At 46.3% G+C, this 20,077-nt stretch overlaps 2 long non-coding RNA genes across 8 annotated transcripts in view; both read left to right on the top strand.

The window, feature by feature from the left end:
• The window catches only part of LOC309653733, a 258,278-nt gene that overhangs the window by 128,545 nt on the left and 109,656 nt on the right, over positions 1 to 20,077 (top strand). The gene's annotated exons all lie outside the window — the stretch shown is intronic.
• LOC309653735 overlaps positions 1 to 20,077 on the top strand; it is a 31,349-nt gene that overhangs the window by 9,527 nt on the left and 1,745 nt on the right. For 2 of the 4 annotated variants that reach the window (XR_014259425.1, XR_014259426.1), the window contains 2 exons: positions 3,166 to 3,263; positions 15,877 to 15,974. This is a non-coding gene — a long non-coding RNA (uncharacterized lncRNA). Of the gene's footprint in view, positions 1 to 3,150; positions 3,264 to 15,876; positions 15,975 to 20,019; positions 20,045 to 20,077 lie in introns of those variants that run through there. The other 2 variants (XR_014259428.1, XR_014259427.1) reach the window with 2 other exon arrangements.

The following is a 20,077-nucleotide window of genomic DNA, read 5'->3' as shown; positions in this document are numbered from 1 at the left end:
TATATAGATCTTATTTAACTAGTATCCTTAGGAAGGAAAGAGCCATGTAGTTTGAACTATTACAGTTGTAACTTGGTTAAAGAGCAGGGTGAAGTTTGTTGAGTGTACCCTGTGGAGAATGTTGTGGTCCAAGGCTCTTCTCTTTTAGTTTCTTCTCCTTGACTCCTACCTTCCTTGGGCTGGGCTAGGCTGGGGGCCAGGTTGGACTTGCGACTTAACATTTCTCTTCCGCTTTCTTTTTTTTTTTTTTTTTTCTTCCATTATGGGCATTGCTTCTAGGACAAGCCTTGATCTTGCATTGGATGTTCCTTCCTGTCAACTTCCAGCAGCAGGAGTCTTCTTTTCAGTGCTTGATGCTTCACGAAATAGACTCTGCCCATTGGCAGCAAATACCAGAGAGCTAGGAGACAGAGCTGGTTGCAGACCTTTCCTCTTCCAGCCTTTGGTTGCAATTGTTTTGCCCATGATTTGCTAGCTCTAGTTCCTTGGGCCACACAGGTATCCTGCCATCCAGCTCTTTTTATATGTGAGAGACATTCTGAACACTGTCCCTCTTTCTTTGCACAGAAGTATATACAGTGTGGCAGTTACCGTAATCTCCTCCCCCTTGCAAACAGCCCCTCTAGAATCTCGGACCTCTAGGACTCTCTGTCTTGCATGCTTGGGTGCAAGGCCAAGCACAATGAAGAGGAGAATAATTAGAGAAAGAGGAGGACATTGGTGGAGAACTGGGAGCAGGTAAGGTGAAAGGGCACCGGAGAAAAGAGATGCATGTAGGTTTTTTGGTTTCTGTGGGAAACAAGTTGACACACTTGGGCCTCATTTTGTATTAACAGAACAGAGAGTTGTAGATATAAGTAGCTAGATCGTGCAGCAACTGCCATGAAGTCTGTACACTGAAGAGAACAGTCTCACATCTAGTTTTCATTTTGTTTTATGTCATATTACCTTATTTATAGCATTCACTGGTATGTTTGTAGAACGCAGATGTTTTCAAATGCTCTGGTTTTGTCTACATGGTTATTTCCTTGTCCTATTTGTAAGGAATCCAACATTGTAAGACATATTGCATGTTTTTCTCTTGACGATTGTTTACCTTGAAGCGTCATGAGCTAACTTGAGCTGTTGGATTTTGTGGAGAAACTTTAAAAAGGGTCTGTGAAAAAGGCATTGTGGTGAGTCGCATTATGCACCCGAGCGTAAGGAGCAGATATCTGCCACCAGCCCAGCTTGGCCTGGATTGCCTCTGTGTTAGTTCCCCTGGTTAGTGCTTTTCTCCCTAACCACTCTTGTGACTGTGATAATGTGAGTTAAGGGCTGAGTTGCTAGTGATTTATGTGTGAGGTAGGCTGGTTTGAGGGAGGAAATCTATGGACCTAGTCATTTTCCTTGGTGGTAAGCTTTCAGGGGTGCAAAGATCGATCTTCCTGGGGACTTTTCTGGTACCAGGAAGATATCGCATAGATGGGACCTCCAAAGACACACATTTAATTTTTAGGCCTGTTGTTCCTATTATGGGATGTGAGTTTCTTCACTGATGGGGATGCTGCTTATCTGAGAAGAAACTGTGAAAGGTGGTGTAGTATAGAGGTGTGGCTTAAGCTTTTAAGTTTTCTTCAAGGTTTTTCCCCTAAGCTTCATACTTCAGACGGCCTACTTACATGAGACTAGTATGTGATGTCAGGCTAACAACTTCCTAAATACCTGCAAGCCAGATCAGTGTCTCTTTTCTCTATATTCCCATGGAAATCAAGGGTCCCGCCGAATTTTCCATCGAAACAGTTGATTTGTGCTGTCTCTAGGAATTCTACAGGGCGTACCGTTGCTTCCTAACCGGTGTCATTTGGGAGATCGATCCCCCTCTGTACGTTCAAATGATTAATTTTGAGACTCTGCTCATGTGTGCAGTAAACCCTTTAATTCCCTAAGACCTTCCTTTCCTCCATCTCATACCCCATGAAGCCCGCTTCAGTTTATCTCCTGAATTTCTTTGGAATCTGTCAGCTCTCCCTCAACATCCTAATACTGAACTTGCCTGTCTGTTGCGATTAGGTCCTAACTAGTGTCCATATATCTTGTTTCCCTCCAATCCATTCTTCACACAAGAAAGCTTCAAAGCAAGTTGGAACATTGCTCATAAACATCGCTCACAAACATTGTTTTGAGAATAGAAAACACACTGGTGGCCTTTAAGACTCTGCGTGCTCTAGAATCCTCTCTGCTTCTCTAGCCCCATCTTGTGCCACGTTTGCCCTCACTTTCTATGCTTCAGATACACTGAATTAACCTTAGTTCTCACTCATCTGACAGAAGTCAGTTGAGAAATTATTTTTCACTGTGATTCCTAGCATTAAGGAATTTGATGATCAGGTTTTGTATGAGGACTAAAACTAAACTGGGAAGTGGAAGAATTGCGTTTCAACTGTTTCAGTCAACACGCATGTATTAATGATACCTAAGTATTGAACACCGGGCTAGGTTTCATGAGGGATACAGAAGTTCTGGCCATCTCTGGTTTTGGGTATCCCTTATTTGTTGAGACCTTTGCGTTGTTTGGTTGCCTTTTGTCTGTTTTCCAGATGGGAAAACAGGAACAAGGGAAGTATAGGTTATTACTAGGTGGGGTTGAACAAGTGGAGCAGCAAACTGCAAAGCAGAAAGAAGAGGGACGTACTATAGAGGGATGTGATTTCCATTTTCAAGGCGCCTGCGTCCTGTGCAGGGAGACAGCCTAACATAAAATGTGCCTAACAAAAGATCTATTGACTTCTTACTAAAAATCTCCAGTTCATATAACCCAGGGGTTTATACCTTCTCCTTTAAAAGTTCTATTCCTGGGACTTCCCTGGTGGTCCAGTGGTGAAGACTCTGCGCTTCCAATGCAGCAGGCGTGGGTTCAATCCCTGGTTGGGGAGCTAAGATCCCACATGCTGCGCAGCCAAAGAAATTTTTTTCAAAAGTTATACTCCTGTGTTGTTGAATTTAGTGGTTTAGATTTTGTTTGAATGTTAAGAAGATTTCAGTTTATTTACCAGGAACAAACAAAACATAATGTAAAAATAGTTTCCCAGAAACGATTTCCATCGTTCTCTTCTTCCCTTTCTCCCGCAGACTGACTGGTGTTTCATCTCGACAAGTTCTCTGAAGTTCTCTGTCATTCCATAGGAAAGCGGTCTGGCTTGGAGGTTGCAATCCCAGGGAATTTTTCATCAGCGGGGAAGTCTCCATCACTACAGAGGAATCAAGGGAGAAGTCAGTCCCGGGTAAGTGAGATGCTCCCCCTAAACACCAACACAGCAGTCGTGTACCTTTCAAGGGGTTCAGGGGCAAGATGGGCAAGGCATTTCTACTAACTCTTCTTAAGGATCATGGACAGTGTGCCCTATGCTACGAGGTAAGCGGTGACTGTTGTAATTCTTACTGGTGATCATTTCATGTCACTGATCCTTGGCTCTCTTTGTATCTCATAGGACTGTTGTAAGTCCAATACAAAATGAGTCTTCTTTTTAAAAAACTGAAATGTTTTACAAAGCCTAGCATTCTCATAGAGAGTCCTTTGAATTCTCCCCACTTTCCCGAGAGGCTAAGAACACTTCACACCATGAACTAGGAGAGGGGGTAGAGCCCTTTCTGATGAAATATAGAAACAAAGACAGAGTCTTAGCCTGCTTGCTCTCTGGACAGGATCTCGGACCACAAGGTCTTAAATCCTGGTATAAATGACGGAAGTGAGGACAGTTCAACTGGCACTCTCATAACAAGAGTTCTGAAACACCTTCCAAAGAGACTGTAGCGGTAGACGAGGGAAGGGAGTGCTACAGTGTGGTAGTACAGGGGGAATGCTCGGCTACAGCAGTGAAAAATGTGGTACCTATTGGTGTGCTCTCGGGGTTCTTGTACATGTAGCATAGATGACCTTTACAGTGTCCCTCCCACCTTCCCACCTGCATTAGGTGTTCTGTTTTTTTGTTTGTTTGTTTGTTTTTAATTTACGTTTATTGATTGATTGATTGATTGAACTTATTTATTCTACGTATTTATTTTTTTGGCTGCACTGGGTCCTCATTGGTGTGCACGGGCTTTCTCTAGTTGCGGCTAGCGGGGTCTACTCTTGGTTGCGGTGTGCGGGCTTCTCATCGCGGTGGCCTCTCTTGTTGCGGAGCATGGGCTGTAGGCGCGTGGGCTTCGGTAGTTGCGGCTCACGGGCTCTGGAATGCAGGCTCAGTCGTTGTGGCACATGCGCTTAGTTGCAGCACGGCATGTGGGATCTTCGCAGACCGGGGCTCGAAGCCGTGTCCCCTGCATTGGCAGGCGCCACCAGGGAAGCCCTAGCTGTTCTTACATAGAGTCTAAAAACAGAGAGCACTGAGAGAAGGTAGTGATTATTAAAGGCTCAGGATCTAAATTCTACCTGTCTCTACACCCCTTCCCAGCTGTCGATTTGACCCCGTTTGTGAATGCCGACCTCATTCTTCAACTTGCTCTGCCGTTTGTATACTCACCTTGAAAACTTGTTTCTGTGATGCGTTGAGCAGACACAGGGTGGCAGATTGCAGAGGTGGAAGCTGGTGGTCGGATATTTGCGGGCTGAATCTCCTTCAGTCCCATTCCCATTTCTGGTTGCGCAGAGGCCCTACTTCCTGTGTATGACGCGGAGCCATAGGATTGCGGGCAGGAGCCAAGTTCTCCATACAGTGAAGACCCCAGTGTGCCTTGGTTATAGTAATATACCTGGCTTCCTTCCTGGTAGGGAAGTGACAGGCGGCTATGCCCCTGATTTGTTCGTGGGCCTCCTGATGCAGCAGTTCCCTTGGCTCTGGCCCTGTCGTCAGCTGCCCCTAGGAGGACTCTGAGCCCTAGCTACTTCTCTGGTAGATTTGCCTATTCCCCCACTATAATCACACCTGAATAAGGCAACTCAAACCTTTCAGAGATGTGTCGTGAACCTCTTGTTTTCTGAAATACCTATCTGGTGGTTGTGAGACTTAAGGCCAACCTCCCCGAGAGACTTTGTTTCTATTTCTCCTAGTAAACCTAGACTCATCTCCTGTCACCTTCAACTCTACTCCAATTGTGTTCTTTCAACCCAGACCCCTGACCCTGCTTTTTACTTCTGCCATTTCATCCTCACTCCTGCTTCCTTTCCTAAATCCATACGTCTCTTTTGGCCTTCCTAGCCCTGGGCCAAGTTCCTTCCTCTTTCCTCAGTTTTTACCCCTTTCCTTCATTCTCCCATCCAACTTTCAGGCCTTCCTTTCTCACGCCCCAGTTAGCAGCATCTCAAAATTCGAAAGGTTTATTACTCATCTATTAATTCTATTCCATTTACTTATTCGGTTCTATACCTATCTTACCTATGTATGGAAGAACCGCTGGTAGCCAAGGTGGCAGCAAGAATCCTAGCAGCTGTCACCTGACGTATCCGTAGTAGTCAGCAATTTCCATTTCTTTGTCCCTCTGGGTGAAAAATTGCAGCTTCCCCGAAGAGGTGTATCTGGCAGCATTCTCCCGTTGTTGTTGAGCCCGCCTCTTCATGGCCTCTCGCTCTGGCCTCTGCTCTTGTTCGATGGGCTTTGACATGACTGGCTCAGGCACGTTGGGTTCCCTCCATGGAACTCGTTGCTTGCTGAAGTCTTGGAGTAGAAGTTGGGTTTGGAGCTTGGGTGGGGACTGGCGCTTAGTCACAGCAGGGGGAACAGGCTCGCGCTGGAGAGAAGCGCCAGATGAAGTTTTGTAGGGTGCAGGCCTAGGAGCAGCAGGCTGAGGGACACGAGGCTGGGTATGGTTGGTCCAAGCCGGTTGGGTTGGGTTGGCCACAGTTGGCTGAGCTGGTTTGGCGGGACCTGGCAAAGAGGCAGGAGCTGGCTGGGATGAATTGACTGCAGCAGGTTGAGCTGAGTCAGTAGAACCAGGCTGGGCACGGTAAGCCACAGCAGGCCGATGTGAGGCCAGAGACTGTGGCCTCCGAGGAGCGGGTCGAGCTTGAGGCTTGTCCCAGGCAGAAAAAGGCAGAGGTATCAACTTGACCTTCCCAGGAGGAGGCCGCTCACACTGGGATGGAGATGGACACTCTGTTTCAGCACTGCTGTCTGGTTTCTGGGCTTGGACTTGCGTTTTCTCAGGCCTCTTACCCTCACGTGGGGTATGCCGCCGTGGCTGGATCGCTGGGGGTGGCTGGGGGTCTTTGGGGTTGCTTGAATTTCCCAAGAGCCGACAGGAAGAGAGCCCAGTTTTCGTCTCATTCTTCTTCCCCAGCGCATGAAGAACCTTCACAGACTCCAGCATGCGCACGCCAAGGGAGGTTCGAGGCTTTTGAAAGCTCTCTTGGCGAAGCTCAGTTTGGTGTTCCTTTCGCTTCGTGTTGGGGATTGCTGGCTTGTCTTCTGCCTTGACTTTGTTCCCTGACTGCTTGTTCTCTTCAGCCTTGTTTCTTCCTCTGGTCCTTTTGGTCTTTTCCTGCCCATGGCTCTCAGTTTTGCTGATCTTTCCGGATGCAGCTTTCTGAGGTTTGCCTTGAGAGTGCTTGGCCGTGTTCGCAGGAGCCCTGTCACTGACTGCAGCAGTGCATATAACCGCTTCTCCCCCTAACAGGCACTCTGGATCCTTTGGCTGGATTTTGGCCTTGGGAGCACCACCGATAGGCTCAGAGGCTTTCTGTTTGTTCTTCCTGGGTTGATCAGAGGGAACCTTTACGACACTTGGCTTTTCCTGCACCTGATTCACCTTAATGGCTCTGGTGTCTTCAGCTTTGATCACGTTGGGACCTTGGGATCGATCAAGATCTTTCCAAGAATTAAAGAGCTGGGGAAGGTGAATATCCTCCGCCAGTGTAGTAATGTCTGCAAGACCACTGCTAGGTTCAGTCCCATTTTCAAGTGTCCCTAGGTCCTGACGACTCAGGCTGTTCTCTCCCAGATCAGCATTTTCAGAACCAGGCTGCTCCTCTTGGCTGAGGGGATCGGTGCAGGCCAGCGGCTGGGGAATATCAGGGATTCCCAAAGGGAGTAGTGGAGGATCTTGGTTTTCTATTGGGATCTGGTAGGCCTCCAGAGGCTTTGACAGCTTGGTTTTGATATCCTCCACGTTCTTACTCTCTGTTTGTCCCTGGCTTGGAGCTGGAGGCAGGGCCAGGAGACGCCTGGCACTCTGGACTGGAGCTGTCACTGAAATGTCCCCAAGTTCAGATGGTGGGTTACTCTCAAGTATGTGACTGTTTCTGCTACTGCAGGACTTGGGGAGTTCTTGAGTTTGTGTCACACAAAACGTCTGGCTTGGAGGTTGCAATCCCAGGGAATTTTTCATCACCAGGGAAGGCTCCATCACTACAAAGGGATCAAGGGAGAAGTCAGTCCCTGGTAAATGAGATGCTCCCCCTAAACACCAACACAGCAGTCATGTACCTTTCAAGGGGTTCAGGGGCAAGATGGGCAAGGCATTTCTACTAACTCTTCTTAAGGATCATGGACAGTGCCCTATGCTACGAGGTAAGCGGTGACTGTTGTAATGCTTAACTGGTGATCATTTCATGTCACTGATCCTTGGCTCTCTTTGTATCTCATAGGACTGTTGTAAGTCCAATACAAAATGAGTCTTCTTTTTAAACAACTGAAATGTTTTACAAAGCCTAGCATTCTCATATAGAGTCCTTTCAATTCTCCCCACTTTCCCGAGAGGCTAAGAACACTTCACACCATGAACTAGGAGAGGGGGTAGAGCCCTTTCTGATGAAATACAGAAACAAAGACAGAGTCTTAGCCTGCTTGCTCTCTGGACAGGATCTCGGACCACAAGGTCTTAAATCCTGGTATAAATGACGGAAGTGAGGACACTTCAACTGGCACTCTCATAACAAGAGTTCTGAGACACCTTCCAAAGAGACTGTAGCAGTAGACGAGGGAAGGGAGTGCTACAGTGTGGTAGTACAGGGGGAATGCTCGGCTACAGCAGTGAAAAATGTGGTACCTATTGGTGTGCTCTCGGGGTTCTTGTACATGTAGCATAGATGACCTTTACAGTGTCCCTGCCACCTTCCCACCTGCATTAGGTGTTCTTTTTGTTTTTTTGTTTTTTTGTTTTTTTTTAATTTACGTTTATTTATTGATTGATTGTTTGAACTTATTTATTCTACGTATTTATTTTTTTGGCTGCACAGGGTCTTCATTGCTGTGCACGGGCTTTCTCTAGTTGCGGCTAGCGGGGTCTACTCTTGGTTGCGCTGTGCGGGCTTCTCTTGTTGCGGAGCATGCGCTCTAGGCGCGTGGGCTTCGGTAGTTGCGGCTCACGGGCTCTAGAATGCAGGCTCAGTCGTTGTGGCACATGGGCTTAGTTGCTCCACGGCATGTGGGATCTTCCCAGACCAGGGCTCGAACCCGTGTCCCCCGCATTGCATTGGCAGGCGGATTCTTAACCACGGCGCCACCAGGGAAGCCCTAGGTGTTCTTACATAGAGTCTAAAAACAGAGGGCACTGAGCGAAGGTAGTGGTTACTAAAGGCTCAGGATCTAAATTCTACCTGTCTCTACACCCCTTCCCAGCTGTCGATTTGACCCCATTTGTGAATGCCGACCTCATTCTTCAGCTTTCTCTGCCGTTTGTATACTCACCTTGAAAACTTGTTTCTGTGATGCGTTGAGCAGACACAGGGTGGCAGATTGCAGAGGTGGAAGCTGGTGGTCGGATATTTGTGGGCTGAATCTCCTTCAGTCCCATTCCCATTTCTGGTTGCGCAGAGGCCCTACTTCCTGTGTATGACGCGGAGCCATAGGATTGCGGGCAGGAGCCAAGTTCTCCATACAGTGAAGACCCCAGTGTGCCTTGGTTATAGTAATATACCTGGCTTCCTTCCTGGTAGGGAAGTGACAGGCGGCTATGCCCCTGATTTGGAATCTGAGATGGTGCTCCCTGAGCAAGCCTGGCAGAAAGTGATGGATATAGAGGGACCATGTTATTGGCGTCTGAAGTTTTATCATACTGGGCTGCCATAAACATGGAGGAAGCAGCTGGGTGCCGGTCAGTGAGTGCCAGAGTAAAGTCTCCGAGTGAAGAGGAATTCTTTTCAGTGCTTCCTGTGATGTCCCACTCAAGAACACCTGGATAGGAAGGAGCTGAAGTGGAGATCTGGCTGTGGTCAGTAACTCCAGATAACATAGTCGTGCTGGAATGTTGGTAAAGGTAGGCACTACCCATGAGTGTCTGGAAAGAGGTACCGGTAGCCGATGCCGAACTGACGGCAGGGGCAGAGACTCTGGAGAAGTTGCAGACACTTCGTGTTAGGGAAGTTGCATTGCTCACCACAGGAAGAGAATGCTGCAGAGAATTTAGAGTTCCAAGTAGAGATGGATTTTGGAAATTTTCTGTAAGAACAAGAGGGTCATGAAAAACTCAGGGAGGTTGAGAAATTCTCACTACGTTTGAGGAACAGCATTATCTTAAGGTTCTTGCTCTCAGGACACCTCTACTATCGACCCTTCCTGAGAAACCCAAAATCAGACAGTTAATGATGGCTGTAAGGACTGAGCAGTTTTCCACTCTTCTGTATTAACTGCCTGTGCTCCCATCTTGGGCACAGATGGGCAGAAGAGCCAAGTGGTATGGTTCAGACATTGTTCTCTAGGCTGGAAGCAACCTTCTCCCTGCCCTGTCTTTCCCTTCAGCCTGCACTCGTATTGACTTCTATGCTATTTCCTAGACTGGAAGCATTTTAGAACTAGGAGGCCCTTAGAGAACTTTCTCTTTTTTCAGTCTCATTTCACGAGTAAGGAAACTGAGGCTCAGAGAGGTCGGGTTGACTTGTTCAGGTTCTCTCATTATGTTAGTGTCATTACCAGGTTTCAGAACCTAAGTATCCTGACTTCCTTGCCAGGACTCCACTCTGAGCATGATACTGCCAGAAAGCAGGAGAAATAGAACTTATAATATAAGCATTTTTTTTGTCCATTAGAAAACAGTACGGCCATTACCATTGTCATCTTCAGTGTCTCCCTTTGCTTGTGCAGTTCCCACGCTATTACCTAGAGTTGACGTATAGCTCAGTCCAACTGGTGAACTGAAACAGTCATGTTTGCCCTCTTCAAGCCTGGTTTCTCATCCTACCTCAAAATGATTACCCGAAAGTGGATTTCTTAAGTGCTTTTGGAAAGAGAAAAGTTATCTGATTACTTCAGATTACTCATCTATAAAGTGGTTATAACACCACCACCAATAATAATAGCAGTAATAATTAATAGATGAATAAGCTGATCTATTGCGTATGATTTATATGGAGGAAGATACAATAAGTTCTAGAAAGACAAAGAAAAATCATGAAAAACATGTTACGTAACGAAAAAGAAATCCATAGATATTAATGAAAACTGGGGTATGTGGGCAAGTATCAAAGCCTAATGAATTTACTAACAAATGACATTCTGTACCATACATGCAATATTATGAAAGTGAATTTTGCCCACTCTATTTTAGTGAATACTATTAACCAAAAAACACGATGGAGGTGATAGAGGTGAATGAATTCCTAGCCAATGCATACAGACAGAGACGATAAATCAGTAAAAAATGCACAACAAGCAACAGAATGCAACAAATGTGAATGTATAGGTAGCCACAACATATATAGACAAGTATTTCAATGAAAACCGGTACAAAGCAGACAGCAAAATAGTAAGTGTAAAAGAGTTTCATTATTGTGCTCATTCATATTTTTACCCAGCAAGTAACAGGTATTAAGCCTAGGAGAAATATATCTGTCCATGAATATAACTCATATAATAAGCAGAAAGGAAGCTTAAAAAGTATCAAGAAGGTTTTTGTATTTATCCTAGAACTTAGAATCATCTTCCACATCCAAGAAGATGACATCCCAAGACCTCAAAAAACCATCATCCCTAGAATCCAATTAAAAAAGATTTTCAAATGTAAGAAAATCCAAAGGACTCCACAACATTGTTTTAGATAAACGTGGATGTTTGTGTTTTCTTTTTTTCTTTTGCCGCGCCGCGTGGCCCTGGCCGTCAAAGCACCGAGTCCTAAGCGCTGGACCGCCAGGGAATTCCCTAAATGGGGAATTAGAGATGTGGGGCTTGACTTTTTCTTTTTCTTCTCCGGTAGCTAAGATCTACAAGCGAACGATGGCTGTTGATCAATGTGCTCTCTGTGTTAGGAAGGAAATAACTGTAAAAATTGAAAAGCAACCTTGCCTTAGAAGGTACATATCACACAAAGGAAATAGTCCTTCTGATTCAATGTAGAAGATATCATTTAAAATGTTTAATTGGTCAAATGTCTACCTAGTTTAAAAATTAGAAAGAATAGAACACTGAAAAGCAGCCCCCTAGATAACCACTTTGGTTTCTGGTTTCTAGGAAGCATCATTTCTAAAACATACTTCTAAAATGTTTCTATTCCAAACTGTCAAGTGCCAGCTGTATTCAGAGAGGCAATAAAAGAAAGAAAACGGAGTATGACTTTTCTGATAGGCTGCCCTTCCTGGTGATCCCCTGTTCTGGCCTTACTTTCCTTCTTAGTCTGTTAATGTAAGGATTTGCTACCATCAGCTTTGTTTTGCCCTGCTCTGAGCAGATTTCCCTCTGTGCTGTTTCTGCTTTAATTTAAAATCTTTGGCTCCCATCAACATTCCATGGCAAACTGCCTCTTTCTTGAGAGCTCCTCTATGCTTTCCCTCTTCATTCTTATATTTTTTTCCCATCTCTTGGTTCCTGTTGGCCTGTGCTAATGAAAACAATCCTAAACTTGCTTACGTTTGACTCTGTGCCTCCCTATATAGCCCAGTACTCTCCATCCTCTCTCCCTATTCTCTCTTTTCAACTAGTCGAAATACTAGTGGAGGGAGACCATTGGAGATGAAACATCTTGGTATATATCGCTAGTTTTCTGTGTCACCTGGCTTTTCTATGTTTCTGTTGAAACACTCTTTTGAGAAGTCTCTGATTTCATTTTCTACATGGGTACCCTTTAAGGCTCAATATTGGAAAAGAAGGGGATCAGAGTGATCAACCCAATGTGGTATCCTAACGTAACAGATAAGGAAAGCAGCAGGCTTTGTGAGGCAGTCAGTGATTTGTCCAAAGTCACACAGACAGTAAACGTCAAAGTCAAAACTGAAATTAGGTCTCCAGACTTGTAGTTCAATACTTTCCCTCATTATTCCACGCTATTTTGAATCTCCTCCTCAATTTAGGGGCAAAAGAAATCGAACGCAAAACTTTCCAAAGTTTCTTTTCTTACCTGACATGGTCAGAGAAGAGGAGACATCAACTGCAGGTACAAGGGATGAGGAGACAACACTAGAGGATGTCTGAGTGGCTGCAGCTGAACGGCGCACGTGTCCAGTACAAAGGTCACTGGTTACTGGTCCAAACGGCTCCACGGAAACCCCAAGACCTCTACCAAGTGGTAGTAGGTTTGGTAGGAGAGTGATGTCACAAAGCAGGCAGTTGAAAGGTATGAGCTAGCCAATAGGGAGGTCCGATCCCCAACAGGAGGGCGGGCTTGGGTGAAGAGAGCGTAGGAGAGCTAAAACAACCCCTCAATTTCTGAGCTCTGGGGAGGAAATCCTAGAAGACAGATTTACCTCCCCCAGGCTCTTCCATTAGGGAAATCATTGCAACATTTCTTACAGACGTTCATTAATATAATTAACTAACAGTTACTTATATTCTACAGAGTATTCTATTTTATGTATCATATACTTAGAGCTATATAGATCTTATTTAACTAGTATCCTTAGGAAGGAAAGAGCCATGTAGTTTGAACTATTACAGTTGTAACTTGGTTAAAGAGCAGGGTGAAGTTTGTTGAGTGTACCCTGTGGAGAATGTTGTGGTCCAAGGCTCTTCTCTTTTAGTTTCTTCTCCTTGACTCCTACCTTCCTTGGGCTGGGCTAGGCTGGGGGCCAGGTTGGACTTGCGACTTAACATTTCTCTTCCGCTTTCTTTTTTTTTTTTTTTTTTCTTCCATTATGGGCATTGCTTCTAGGACAAGCCTTGATCTTGCATTGGATGTTCCTTCCTGTCAACTTCCAGCAGCAGGAGTCTTCTTTTCAGTGCTTGATGCTTCATGAAATAGACTCTGCCCATTGGCAGCAAATACCAGAGAGCCAGGAGACAGAGCTGGTTGCAGACCTTTCCTCTTCCAGCCTTTGGTTGCAATTGTTTTGCCCATGATTTGCTAGCTCTAGTTCCTTGGGCCACACAGGTATCCTGCCATCCAGCTCTTTTTATATGTGAGAGACATTCTGAACACTGTCCCTCTTTCTTTGCACAGAAGTATATACAGTGTGGCAGTTACCGTAATCTCCTCCCCCTTGCAAACAGCCCCTCTAGAATCTCGGACCTCTAGGACTCTCTGTCTTGCATGCTTGGGTGCAAGGCCAAGCACAATGAAGAGGAGAATAATTAGAGAAAGAGGAGGACATTGGTGGAGAACTGGGAGCAGGTAAGGTGAAAGGGCACCGGAGAAAAGAGATGCATGTAGGTTTTTTGGTTTCTGTGGGAAACAAGTTGACACACTTGGGCCTCATTTTGTATTAACAGAACAGAGAGTTGTAGATATAAGTAGCTAGATCGTGCAGCAACTGCCATGAAGTCTGTACACTGAAGAGAACAGTCTCACATCTAGTTTTCATTTTGTTTTATGTCATATTACCTTATTTATAGCATTCACTGGTATGTTTGTAGAACGCAGATGTTTTCAAATGCTCTGGTTTTGTCTACATGGTTATTTCCTTGTCCTATTTGTAAGGAATCCAACATTGTAAGACATATTGCATGTTTTTCTCTTGACGATTGTTTACCTTGAAGCGTCATGAGCTAACTTGAGCTGTTGGATTTTGTGGAGAAACTTTAAAAAGGGTCTGTGAAAAAGGCATTGTGGTGAGTCGCATTATGCACCCGAGCGTAAGGAGCAGATATCTGCCACCAGCCCAGCTTGGCCTGGATTGCCTCTGTGTTAGTTCCCCTGGTTAGTGCTTTTCTCCCTAACCACTCTTGTGACTGTGATAATGTGAGTTAAGGGCTGAGTTGCTAGTGATTTATGTGTGAGGTAGGCTGGTTTGAGGGAGGAAATCTATGGACCTAGTCATTTTCCTTGGTGGTAAGCTTTCAGGGGTGCAAAGATCGATCTTCCTGGGGACTTTTCTGGTACCAGGAAGATATCGCATAGATGGGACCTCCAAAGACACACATTTAATTTTTAGGCCTGTTGTTCCTATTATGGGATGTGAGTTTCTTCACTGATGGGGATGCTGCTTATCTGAGAAGAAACTGTGAAAGGTGGTGTAGTATAGAGGTGTGGCTTAAGCTTTTAAGTTTTCTTCAAGGTTTTTCCCCTAAGCTTCATACTTCAGACGGCCTACTTACATGAGACTAGTATGTGATGTCAGGCTAACAACTTCCTAAATACCTGCAAGCCAGATCAGTGTCTCTTTTCTCTATATTCCCATGGAAATCAAGGGTCCCGCCGAATTTTCCATCGAAACAGTTGATTTGTGCTGTCTCTAGGAATTCTACAGGGCGTACCGTTGCTTCCTAACCGGTGTCATTTGGGAGATCGATCCCCCTCTGTACGTTCAAATGATTAATTTTGAGACTCTGCTCATGTGTGCAGTAAACCCTTTAATTCCCTAAGACCTTCCTTTCCTCCATCTCATACCCCATGAAGCCCGCTTCAGTTTATCTCCTGAATTTCTTTGGAATCTGTCAGCTCTCCCTCAACATCCTAATACTGAACTTGCCTGTCTGTTGCGATTAGGTCCTAACTAGTGTCCATATATCTTGTTTCCCTCCAATCCATTCTTCACACAAGAAAGCTTCAAAGCAAGTTGGAACATTGCTCATAAACATCGCTCACAAACATTGTTTTGAGAATAGAAAACACACTGGTGGCCTTTAAGACTCTGCGTGCTCTAGAATCCTCTCTGCTTCTCTAGCCCCATCTTGTGCCACGTTTGCCCTCACTTTCTATGCTTCAGATACACTGAATTAACCTTAGTTCTCACTCATCTGACAGAAGTCAGTTGAGAAATTATTTTTCACTGTGATTCCTAGCATTAAGGAATTTGATGATCAGGTTTTGTATGAGGACTAAAACTAAACTGGGAAGTGGAAGAATTGCGTTTCAACTGTTTCAGTCAACACGCATGTATTAATGATACCTAAGTATTGAACACCGGGCTAGGTTTCATGAGGGATACAGAAGTTCTGGCCATCTCTGGTTTTGGGTATCCCTTATTTGTTGAGACCTTTGCGTTGTTTGGTTGCCTTTTGTCTGTTTTCCAGATGGGAAAACAGGAACAAGGGAAGTATAGGTTATTACTAGGTGGGGTTGAACAAGTGGAGCAGCAAACTGCAAAGCAGAAAGAAGAGGGACGTACTATAGAGGGATGTGATTTCCATTTTCAAGGCGCCTGCGTCCTGTGCAGGGAGACAGCCTAACATAAAATGTGCCTAACAAAAGATCTATTGACTTCTTACTAAAAATCTCCAGTTCATATAACCCAGGGGTTTATACCTTCTCCTTTAAAAGTTCTATTCCTGGGACTTCCCTGGTGGTCCAGTGGTGAAGACTCTGCGCTTCCAATGCAGCAGGCGTGGGTTCAATCCCTGGTTGGGGAGCTAAGATCCCACATGCTGCGCAGCCAAAGAAATTTTTTTCAAAAGTTATACTCCTGTGTTGTTGAATTTAGTGGTTTAGATTTTGTTTGAATGTTAAGAAGATTTCAGTTTATTTACCAGGAACAAACAAAACATAATGTAAAAATAGTTTCCCAGAAACGATTTCCATCGTTCTCTTCTTCCCTTTCTCCCGCAGACTGACTGGTGTTTCATCTCGACAAGTTCTCTGAAGTTCTCTGTCATTCCATAGGAAAGCGGTCTGGCTTGGAGGTTGCAATCCCAGGGAATTTTTCATCAGCGGGGAAGTCTCCATCACTACAGAGGAATCAAGGGAGAAGTCAGTCCCGGGTAAGTGAGATGCTCCCCCTAAACACCAACACAGCAGTCGTGTACCTTTCAAGGGGTTCAGGGGCAAGATGGGCAAGGCATTTCTACTAACTCTTCTTAAGGATCATGGACAGTGTGCCCTATGCTACGAGGTAAGCGGTGACTGTTGTAATTCTTACTGGTGATCATTTCATGTCACTGATCCTTGGCTCTCTTTGTATCTCATAGGACTGTTGTAAGTCCAATACAAAATGAGTCTTCTTTTTAAAAAACTGAAATGTTTTACAAAGCCTAGCATTCTCATAGAGAGTCCTTTGAATTCTCCCCACTTTCCCGAGAGGCTAAGAACACTTCACACCATGAACTAGGAGAGGGGGTAGAGCCCTTTCTGATGAAATATAGAAACAAAGACAGAGTCTTAGCCTGCTTGCTCTCTGGACAGGATCTCGGACCACAAGGTCTTAAATCCTGGTATAAATGACGGAAGTGAGGACAGTTCAACTGGCACTCTCATAACAAGAGTTCTGAAACACCTTCCAAAGAGACTGTAGCGGTAGACGAGGGAAGGGAGTGCTACAGTGTGGTAGTACAGGGGGAATGCTCGGCTACAGCAGTGAAAAATGTGGTACCTATTGGTGTGCTCTCGGGGTTCTTGTACATGTAGCATAGATGACCTTTACAGTGTCCCTCCCACCTTCCCACCTGCATTAGGTGTTCTGTTTTTTTGTTTGTTTGTTTGTTTTTAATTTACGTTTATTGATTGATTGATTGATTGAACTTATTTATTCTACGTATTTATTTTTTTGGCTGCACTGGGTCCTCATTGGTGTGCACGGGCTTTCTCTAGTTGCGGCTAGCGGGGTCTACTCTTGGTTGCGGTGTGCGGGCTTCTCATCGCGGTGGCCTCTCTTGTTGCGGAGCATGGGCTGTAGGCGCGTGGGCTTCGGTAGTTGCGGCTCACGGGCTCTGGAATGCAGGCTCAGTCGTTGTGGCACATGCGCTTAGTTGCAGCACGGCATGTGGGATCTTCGCAGACCGGGGCTCGAAGCCGTGTCCCCTGCATTGGCAGGCGCCACCAGGGAAGCCCTAGCTGTTCTTACATAGAGTCTAAAAACAGAGAGCACTGAGAGAAGGTAGTGATTATTAAAGGCTCAGGATCTAAATTCTACCTGTCTCTACACCCCTTCCCAGCTGTCGATTTGACCCCGTTTGTGAATGCCGACCTCATTCTTCAACTTGCTCTGCCGTTTGTATACTCACCTTGAAAACTTGTTTCTGTGATGCGTTGAGCAGACACAGGGTGGCAGATTGCAGAGGTGGAAGCTGGTGGTCGGATATTTGCGGGCTGAATCTCCTTCAGTCCCATTCCCATTTCTGGTTGCGCAGAGGCCCTACTTCCTGTGTATGACGCGGAGCCATAGGATTGCGGGCAGGAGCCAAGTTCTCCATACAGTGAAGACCCCAGTGTGCCTTGGTTATAGTAATATACCTGGCTTCCTTCCTGGTAGGGAAGTGACCGGCGGCTATGCCCCTGATTTGTTCGTGGGCCTCCTGATGCAGCAGTTCCCTTGGCTCTGGCCCTGTCGTCAGCTGCCCCTAGGAGGACTCTGAGCCCTAGCTACTTCTCTGGTAGATTTGCCTATTCCCCCACTATAATCACACCTGAATAAGGCAACTCAAACCTTTCAGAGATGTGTCGTGAACCTCTTGTTTTCTGAAATACCTATCTGGTGGTTGTGAGACTTAAGGCCAACCTCCCCGAGAGACTTTGTTTCTATTTCTCCTAGTAAACCTAGACTCATCTCCTGTCACCTTCAACTCTACTCCAATTGTGTTCTTTCAACCCAGACCCCTGACCCTGCTTTTTACTTCTGCCATTTCATCCTCACTCCTGCTTCCTTTCCTAAATCCATACGTCTCTTTTGGCCTTCCTAGCCCTGGGCCAAGTTCCTTCCTCTTTCCTCAGTTTTTACCCCTTTCCTTCATTCTCCCATCCAACTTTCAGGCCTTCCTTTCTCACGCCCCAGTTAGCAGCATCTCAAAATTCGAAAGGTTTATTACTCATCTATTAATTCTATTCCATTTACTTATTCGGTTCTATACCTATCTTACCTATGTATGGAAGAACCGCTGGTAGCCAAGGTGGCAGCAAGAATCCTAGCAGCTGTCACCTGACGTATCCGTAGTAGTCAGCAATTTCCATTTCTTTGTCCCTCTGGGTGAAAAATTGCAGCTTCCCCGAAGAGGTGTATCTGGCAGCATTCTCCCGTTGTTGTTGAGCCCGCCTCTTCATGGCCTCTCGCTCTGGCCTCTGCTCTTGTTCGATGGGCTTTGACATGACTGGCTCAGGCACGTTGGGTTCCCTCCATGGAACTCGTTGCTTGCTGAAGTCTTGGAGTAGAAGTTGGGTTTGGAGCTTGGGTGGGGACTGGCGCTTAGTCACAGCAGGGGGAACAGGCTCGCGCTGGAGAGAAGCGCCAGATGAAGTTTTGTAGGGTGCAGGCCTAGGAGCAGCAGGCTGAGGGACACGAGGCTGGGTATGGTTGGTCCAAGCCGGTTGGGTTGGGTTGGCCACAGTTGGCTGAGCTGGTTTGGCGGGACCTGGCAAAGAGGCAGGAGCTGGCTGGGATGAATTGACTGCAGCAGGTTGAGCTGAGTCAGTAGAACCAGGCTGGGCACGGTAAGCCACAGCAGGCCGATGTGAGGCCAGAGACTGTGGCCTCCGAGGAGCGGGTCGAGCTTGAGGCTTGTCCCAGGCAGAAAAAGGCAGAGGTATCAACTTGACCTTCCCAGGAGGAGGCCGCTCACACTGGGATGGAGATGGACACTCTGTTTCAGCACTGCTGTCTGGTTTCTGGGCTTGGACTTGCGTTTTCTCAGGCCTCTTACCCTCACGTGGGGTATGCCGCCGTGGCTGGATCGCTGGGGGTGGCTGGGGGTCTTTGGGGTTGCTTGAATTTCCCAAGAGCCGACAGGAAGAGAGCCCAGTTTTCGTCTCATTCTTCTTCCCCAGCGCATGAAGAACCTTCACAGACTCCAGCATGCGCACGCCAAGGGAGGTTCGAGGCTTTTGAAAGCTCTCTTGGCGAAGCTCAGTTTGGTGTTCCTTTCGCTTCGTGTTGGGGATTGCTGGCTTGTCTTCTGCCTTGACTTTGTTCCCTGACTGCTTGTTCTCTTCAGCCTTGTTTCTTCCTCTGGTCCTTTTGGTCTTTTCCTGCCCATGGCTCTCAGTTTTGCTGATCTTTCCGGATGCAGCTTTCTGAGGTTTGCCTTGAGAGTGCTTGGCCGTGTTCGCAGGAGCCCTGTCACTGACTGCAGCAGTGCATATAACCGCTTCTCCCCCTAACAGGCACTCTGGATCCTTTGGCTGGATTTTGGCCTTGGGAGCACCACCGATAGGCTCAGAGGCTTTCTGTTTGTTCTTCCTGGGTTGATCAGAGGGAACCTTTACGACACTTGGCTTTTCCTGCACCTGATTCACCTTAATGGCTCTGGTGTCTTCAGCTTTGATCACGTTGGGACCTTGGGATCGATCAAGATCTTTCCAAGAATTAAAGAGCTGGGGAAGGTGAATATCCTCCGCCAGTGTAGTAATGTCTGCAAGACCACTGCTAGGTTCAGTCCCATTTTCAAGTGTCCCTAGGTCCTGACGACTCAGGCTGTTCTCTCCCAGATCAGCATTTTCAGAACCAGGCTGCTCCTCTTGGCTGAGGGGATCGGTGCAGGCCAGCGGCTGGGGAATATCAGGGATTCCCAAAGGGAGTAGTGGAGGATCTTGGTTTTCTATTGGGATCTGGTAGGCCTCCAGAGGCTTTGACAGCTTGGTTTTGATATCCTCCACGTTCTTACTCTCTGTTTGTCCCTGGCTTGGAGCTGGAGGCAGGGCCAGGAGACGCCTGGCACTCTGGACTGGAGCTGTCACTGAAATGTCCCCAAGTTCAGATGGTGGGTTACTCTCAAGTATGTGACTGTTTCTGCTACTGCAGGACTTGGGGAGTTCTTGAGTTTGTGTCACACAAAACGTCTGGCTTGGAGGTTGCAATCCCAGGGAATTTTTCATCACCAGGGAAGTCTCCATCACTACAAAGGGATCAAGGGAGAAGTCAGTCCCTGGTAAATGAGAT

This window comes from Balaenoptera physalus, assembly GCF_965194825.1.
Source record: "Balaenoptera physalus genome assembly, contig: HAP1_SCAFFOLD_1059, whole genome shotgun sequence".
NCBI classification, from domain to species: Eukaryota; Metazoa; Chordata; class Mammalia; order Artiodactyla; family Balaenopteridae; genus Balaenoptera; species Balaenoptera physalus.
This window is presented reverse-complemented; position numbering and strand designations above follow the sequence as displayed.